This window comes from Oratosquilla oratoria, chromosome 23 (genome assembly GCF_046742065.1).
Source record: "Oratosquilla oratoria isolate Oo_2021 chromosome 23, ASM4674206v1, whole genome shotgun sequence".
In the NCBI taxonomy this organism is placed as follows: domain Eukaryota; kingdom Metazoa; phylum Arthropoda; class Malacostraca; order Stomatopoda; family Squillidae; genus Oratosquilla; species Oratosquilla oratoria.
In genome coordinates, this window is record NC_134799.1 from 58,819,699 (window position 1) to 58,826,469 (window position 6,771).

The following is a 6,771-nucleotide window of genomic DNA, read 5'->3' on the forward strand; positions in this document are numbered from 1 at the left end:
TAACAATAATAATAATAATCAATAATAACAATAACAATAATAATGATAATAGCAATAATAATAACAATAGTAATAATAATTATAACAACAACAACAACAATAACAATAATAATAACAATAATAATAACAATAATAATAATAATAATAATAATAATAATAATAATAATAATAATAATAATAATAATAATGATAATAATGATAATAATGATAATAATGATAATAATGATAATAATAATAATAATAATAATAATAATAATAATAATAATAATGATAATAATAATAATGATAATAATAATAATAATAATAATGTAACAAACCTCCCCAGAGACTGGAGGTCGTCACTCGATTGAGGATCCGTGGGTTCGGCGCATCATTGACAGACGCGACGGTAATTTTCTTGAGCTTCGCCCAGCTGCCCGTCACCTCGTCCTTGCTGAGTTCCCAAGGCGACGAAAACGCCAAGTTTATTTATATTTCTATTTACGCAGAATCACTACAAAATCAATACTGGGCTGTAGGAGGCACCTCGGGTCGCTTGCCAACCCTCGAAAGGCTACTTGAAGCCTCGCTACAGCTTACAAACACGATACTAAATGTGCGCGGGAATCACGACGTCTTCTCCTGTCAACTGCTGCTGTTCGTCTTGCCGTCATTGCTGGGTAGCGTGGTTATATAGCACGCCTCGACCAATTACAGTCGCTGCTCGAGGTCACGTGACTCCAGGTGGCGTCCGGCCTTGGCGCCACGAGTACCACGAAGTCGTCACATAATGCGATAGGGGGCCGCGTTCGTAACACTACCCCCACCTGTAAAGAGATGGAGCGACCTCGCTCCCCAATCCTCTGCTCCACTTACATCCATATATCACCAAAAAGAGAAACTAAAAATTTACGTTTTTTTTTTTTTTTTTTTTTTTTTTTGTATCACAGAACTAACTGAGGACGTAATCTTCACTCCATACCGGTAGACGACGCTCCCGTCTGGGTCTCCTCACCACGAGCCCAGCGTCGACGTCTGTGAGTGCCCCCTCTAAGGGGCACAGCTCCTCCGCTATACTCTCCTCCAGCACCAGTGACGTGGTCCTCCTCGGGTCCGGGTCTCCGTCCGCCCCCACCGTCAGTGACGCATTGTCCCCTATCATCCATGGCTCGTCGTCCCCCAGGTTTCGGTCCTCGTCCTCCTCGTCGCTGCTCGATTGAGGAGCTTGCTCCCCCCAGGAGAAGTTGCCAGGGCCGTGGTACCTCCACAACCTATCAGCATGCACCACCAATGCTCTCCTCCTTGCCCCCTGGCGGATCCTGAAGGTGACGTCCGAGATGACCTTCTCCATCACATATGGTCCCTCCCAGGGGCTCTGGAGCTTGGGAGACAACCCCTTCTTGCGCCGAGGGTTGTGTAGCCACACTTGATCCCCCTCGCTAAAGGGCGGTGACGTAGCTCGACGGTCGTACCGATCCTTCATCGCCTCGCCCGACACCCTCAGGTTAGATCTCACCTGATGGTGCACCTCACGGAGGCGGTCCCGGAGGGCCACTGCGTACTGGGTGGCCGAAGTGGGCATGTCCTCGTCCGGCGGCCTGCCAGTCACAAGGTCCACCGGCATACGCAGCTCCCGCCCGCACATCAACCGAGCTGGCGTGTACCCGGTTGCCTCATGTTCAGCTGAACGGTAGGCCCATAGAAGCAGGGGGATTTTTAAGTCCCAATCTTCCTGACTCTCCTGACAACACTTCGCCAACTCCTGTCCCAGCGTGCGGTTGAAGCGTTCCACCATGCCGTCTGATTGCGGCCGCAGGGGCGTGGTACGAGTCTTTTTGATGCCCAGCAATTTACAGCACTCCCGGAATACTGCCGACTCAAACTCCCTTCCCTGATCGGAGTGCAGCTCGTGCGGCGCTCCAAACCGGGCGAAAAACTCGTCCACTAACACGCCTGCCACGGTGGCAGCCTCATGGTTCGGCAATGGGTATGCCTCCGGCCATTTTGTAAAATAATCCATGGCCACACACACGAAGCGGTTGCCTCGGGCCGTCTGAGGAAATGGTCCTAAGATATCCACCGCCACCTTCTCCATAGGTGCCTCAACCTGATACACTTGTAAGGGAGCAGCTGTTCTCCTCCCGGGGCTCATCTTCCCACCGCACATGTCGCAAGATTTGCACCACTCGCTCACGTCCTTCCGCATACCCACCCAGTACACTCGCTGCATTAAGCGCCCCAGGGTTTTCTTCACACCGAAGTGGCCACTCGCACTGCCACTGTGAGCCTCGCGCACTAATGCTTCCCTCATATTAATGGGAACTATGGTTTGCCAGAAGGATATACTGCCGTCACACGAGTCACAATGCCGCTGCAGCACACCCTCACTCACTCGCAACACTGACCATTGCTGCCACAACGCCTTCGCTGCCGGGCTTAGCGGCGCCACACTTTCCCAAGGCGGTTTTATCACGCCTTCCTCCCTCAGTGTCACTATGGGCCCAATATCAGCATCATCTCGCTGGGCTTGCTTGAGGTCCTCTCCCCACTCCGTGTCAATAGCAAGAGCAGCAGCCTTCACGCGCACAGGTTCCGTTTCACGGCGGTTACAATGCTTACAGTCGCTATCGCAGGGGCGGCGGCTCAGACTGTCAGCATTGTTATGCGTGTTCCCTGACCGGTACTCAATGTGGTAGTCGTGCTGCTCCAGCTTCCCAATCCATCTAGCCAACTGCCCATCCGGATTTCTGAGGTTTTTGAGCCACCTCAGAGCAGCGTGGTCGGTCCTGATCTTGAACTTGGCCCCGTACAGGTAAGGATGGAAGTGGTCAATGGCCAGAATCACCGCCAACAACTCCTTACGGGTGACGCAATAGTTCCTCTCTGGTGCTGAGAACTTCCTGCTAAAGTAGGATACGACCCACTCCTGCCCATCTTTCTCCTGAGACAAAACAACCCCTACTCCCTCAGCACTTGCGTCACAATCCAGCACGTACGGCTTTGTGGGGTCCGGGTACGGCAACACAGGGGAGTTAGCGAGAGCCTCCTTCAATGCGTCAAAGGCCCGTTGACATTCTTCACTCCAGTGAAAGGAGGCCCCTTTCTGAGTCAAGTGGTGGAGTGGTACTGCGATTTGTGCAAACCCCTTGACGAACCGCCTGTAGTACGTACACAAACCAATAAACCCGCGCACTTCCGTCACACTGCGCGGAACCGGCCACTCTTTAACCGACTCTATCTTACCAGGGTCTGTTTTCACCCACTCACTACTCGCTATGTGCCCCAGAAAAGGCACCTCCCTCTGAAAAAGGTAGCACTTCTTCGGACTGAGGTTCACATTCGCTGCCCTGAACCTATCCAACACTACCTTAAGCCTTTCCAGAGCACACTCAAATGAATTCCCATACACTAGCACATCGTCTAAGTATACCAGGGCGCTTTTCCAGAGCAGCCCATCCAACACACGCTCCATCAGGCGCTCAAAGGTTGCCGGGGCATTCACTAGGCCAAAACTCATCACTTGGAATTGATATAGCCCCTGCCCATACGAGAAGGCCGTCTTCTCTCTGTCCTCCTCCGCCACCTCAACTTGATGGTAACCAGACTTCAAGTCCAAGGACGAGAACCACTGAGCACCCGCGAGCGCGTCAAACGTGTCATCCACCCTCGGTAGAGGGTACGAGTCCTTGGTTGTCACCGCGTTAAGGTCCCGATAGTCCACACAACACCTGGTGGACCCATCCTTCTTCTTTACGAGTACGACGGCCGCACTCCAGGGACTGGTCGACTTTTCGATTACCCCTTGCGCGCGCAGTTCCTCCACGGCTTTCTCCACTTCCAGCCGACGGGCGGGCGCGATCCTTCGGGGCGGCAGCTTGATCGGCCGACTATCCCCTGTGTGTATACGGTGTTTCACCAGGCTGGTCCGGCCCAGGTCGGTATCCCCCTTCGAGAAGACATCTGCATACTGAGTCAACACTTTACTCACCTCGTCAACCTGTTCCCCAGACAGACATGCCGAGCTCCTCTGCAATAGATCCTGCAGATGAGGTGGGACTTCAGTGTTACTCCCCTGCTTGTTCTCGAAGTGACCTTCCATGACCATAGTCGCCTGTACACCGCCCTCACCCGGGCCCAGGCTTTCCCCTTCCTGCTCTTTACTTAGACGGCAACGGTGGTTGGTTTCAGGTGGTCGTACAGTGTGGGCTTCCTCTGCGTCAACGGCGCCCTCCCGAAGCGGCACCACGTCACCTCCGACCGACATGGTCATCTCCCCGAAATCCAGCATCGTCCTGCTTTGCTGGAGGTAGTCTAGACCGAGTAAGTTCTCCCCGACGTCAGCTACAAAAACGGGAAGATGCTCCTCCGCGTTGCCAACCGTTACCCTGGCATGCACTGGTCCCCGCAGCTGCGTGCAGTGTCCCGTGATCCCACACAGCTGTTGCTGGGCCACCGGGGGTCGTCCAGTTGCCACCATGCCGTCCTGCACGAATGTGCGTTCTGCGCCCGAGTCCACCGTGAAGCAGCAAGACTTACCGTCCACTTGCCCGCCTACCTGAACGGTCCGGGCGCCCTCGGCGCGGCAACTTAAACGGACTGGGGTCTCCCGTCTTCCGACTGGCATTCGACCCCTTCCGCCAGCCCCTCCCAGTTTCCCGCTACCTTCTTGCTATCCTTGTCGGAGACGATGGCACACCCTGCCGTCTTATACCCCTCACCACAACTCCAGCAGCAGGGTTTGTACCCGTACGGTCCTGTTCCAGCACCGACAGCCTTTCCGCCACTCGTCCCCTGCGGGCAGTACTTTTTGGAATGCCCCTGTTGCCCACAAGAATAGCATTTACCCCGGAACTCACCTGAGGGTGATGCAGGTCTAGAGGAGGGTTTGTCCACTTTCCCCTTCCTTGCCCTCATCTTGCAGGGGTCACTGTTCCAGCTGGGTCGCTCCCGCGTAACCCGGAGAAACGACTCTATCTCCAGGCCCCTCGCCAGGGCCTCCTGTAGGTCCTTAGGGTGCGCCTGCTGGACGTATATCCTCAGCTGCTGGTTGTCGATGGCGTCAACAAACTGATCCCGCAAGAGAATGGTAATCATCTCCTCACTGGCCTCCGGGTACGCACGGCGCACCAAAACCTCCAAATCCTGCGCTAAGCGTGTCAGGGTCTCTCCCGGACCTCTTACCCGGGCCCGGAACCTGGTCCTGAACACCTCAGTTTGATGCTGATGCCCGTACCTCCTTTCCAGCGTCGCCGTCACCTTACTGTAGGAGGTCCGCTGAGTGGCTGGCAGCTAGTTCAGGACTTCCAACGCTGGGCCTTTGAGCGCCCACACGAGCTGCATGGCCATCTCCGGTCGGCTCCACTGATGGGCGCTAGCCAAGAGTTCGAACTGTGTCTTGTACGCTTCCCAAGACACTGTTCCGTCGAACTCCTGCGGGCGGCGCCTCGTCCCGCTCCTTAGCCTCCGTGACGTGGAGTTGGCAGCCGAGAGGCCCGACATTACCGAGGCTGGCGGGGATGGCGGAGGCGACAAAACACTCGCCGGGGTACCTGGGGGAGACGGGAACGCCCTTGCCAATGGAGAAATGCTCTTGAGTCTTCCGTGCCGACTATTAGCTTCGTCCTCGTCACTATCTTCCGCCTCGCTAGCTTGCCCACTCTCCCGGTGCAGCGTATCCTCATGCTGAAAGAGGGCAGGGGGTACTTGTGCTGTCACAACTTCATCCACATACTTCCTAAGGTCACTGGCTACTTTTTCAACTTCTCCCTTCACCTCGTCCTTGGTGAAAACTGCACTTAAAACCTCTTCTTTCACCCGCGAACACTCCTCCTTAACAAGACCAAGCGCCCGTTCGAACACACTGTCAACACGGTTCGCCACTGCTTGAATTTCGTCTCGCTGTGCTTTTCCTTGCTCCGATAAAGCATGGTTCACCATTGCTTGCAGTTCAGCGTGCTGTGTCCTTCCTTGTTCCGCCATAGCTCCTATAACGTCTGCTAGTGTGGTTTCAGTATCAGCCATACTAGTGTAATGACTCTACGGCACTGAAAACGACCACAATATCACTTACCTGGGCACAACACTTTGGACCTGTCACCAGTCACGACAAAACGGTCGCGGCTTCTCCCGCTCACACTCGATAGATCACCGCGGCGCACTTAAAAATGCACTTATACTTACAGATCCCACTTCTGACACCACTGTAACAAACCTCCCCAGAGACTGGAGGTCGTCACTCGATTGAGGATCCGTGGGTTCGGCGCATCATTGACAGACGCGACGGTAATTTTCTTGAGCTTCGCCCAGCTGCCCGTCACCTCGTCCTTGCTGAGTTCCCAAGGCAACGAAAACGCCAAGTTTATTTATATTTATATTTACGCAGAATCACTACAAAATCAATACTGGGCTGTAGGAGGCACCTCGGGTCGCTTGCCAACCCTCGAAAGGCTACTTGAAGCCTCGCTACAGCTTTACAAACACGATACTAAATGTGCGCGAGAATCACGACGTCTTCTCCTGTCAGCTGCTGCTGTTCGTCTTGCCGTCGTTGCTGGGTAACGTGGTTATATAGCACGCCTCGACCAATTACAGTCGCTGCTCGAGGTCACGTGACTCCAGGTGGCGTCCGGCCTTGGCACCATGAGTACCACGAAGTCGTCACATAATGCGATAGGGGGCCGCGTTCGTAACAATAATAATAATAAATTAAGCGAAAGGCCTGTCGATCAGATGTGGGAAATATTTCAAAATACACTCACTAAGATGATTCATACTTACATTCCTTTTAAGGAC

The 6,771-nt window shown here is 53.7% G+C and overlaps 1 pseudogene; it reads right to left on the reverse strand.

The window, feature by feature from the left end:
* Window positions 1–4,407: 4,407 nt before the first annotated feature.
* Window positions 4,408–6,000, reverse strand: LOC143037695 (uncharacterized; annotated as a pseudogene).
* Between the last annotated feature and the right edge of the window lie 771 nt (window positions 6,001–6,771).